The sequence below is a fragment of the Bison bison genome, unplaced genomic scaffold (assembly GCF_000754665.1).
Source record: "Bison bison bison isolate TAMUID 2011002044 unplaced genomic scaffold, Bison_UMD1.0 scf7180017864189, whole genome shotgun sequence".
Taxonomy (NCBI): Eukaryota; Metazoa; Chordata; class Mammalia; order Artiodactyla; family Bovidae; genus Bison; species Bison bison.
The window spans coordinates 385,884-386,259 of record NW_011494761.1 but is presented as its reverse complement, the minus strand read 5'-3'; the positions used below and the strand labels follow the sequence as shown (position 1 = coordinate 386,259).

The following is a 376-nucleotide window of genomic DNA, read 5'->3' as shown; positions in this document are numbered from 1 at the left end:
ACAGCTCAAAAGCTATCAATTCTTCGGTGCTCAGCTTTCTTTATAGTCCAACTCTCACATCCATATGACTACTGAGAAAAACATAAGCCTTGACTAGACGGACCTTTGTTGGCAAAGTAATGTCTGCTTTTTAATATGCTGTCTAAGTGGGTCATAACTTTTCTTTCAAGGAGCAAACATCTTTTAATTTCATGGCTTCAGTCACCATCTGCAGTGATTTGGAGCCCCCCAAAATAAAGTCTCTCACTGTTTTTATTATTTCCCCATCTATTTGCCATGAACTGATGGGACTGGAGGCCATGATCTTAGTTTTCTGAATGTTGAGTTTTAAGCCAACTTTTCCACTCTCCTCTTTCACTTTCATCAAGAGGCTCTT

The 376-nt window shown here is 39.4% G+C and overlaps 1 protein-coding gene and 1 pseudogene across 20 annotated transcripts in view; one reads left to right on the top strand and one right to left on the bottom strand.

The window, feature by feature from the left end:
* The window catches only part of TMEM232 (transmembrane protein 232), a 287,557-nt gene that overhangs the window by 234,156 nt on the left and 53,025 nt on the right, over positions 1–376 (bottom strand). The gene's annotated exons all lie outside the window — the stretch shown is intronic.
* Positions 1–376, top strand: part of LOC104991359 — a 1,750-nt pseudogene that overhangs the window by 279 nt on the left and 1,095 nt on the right.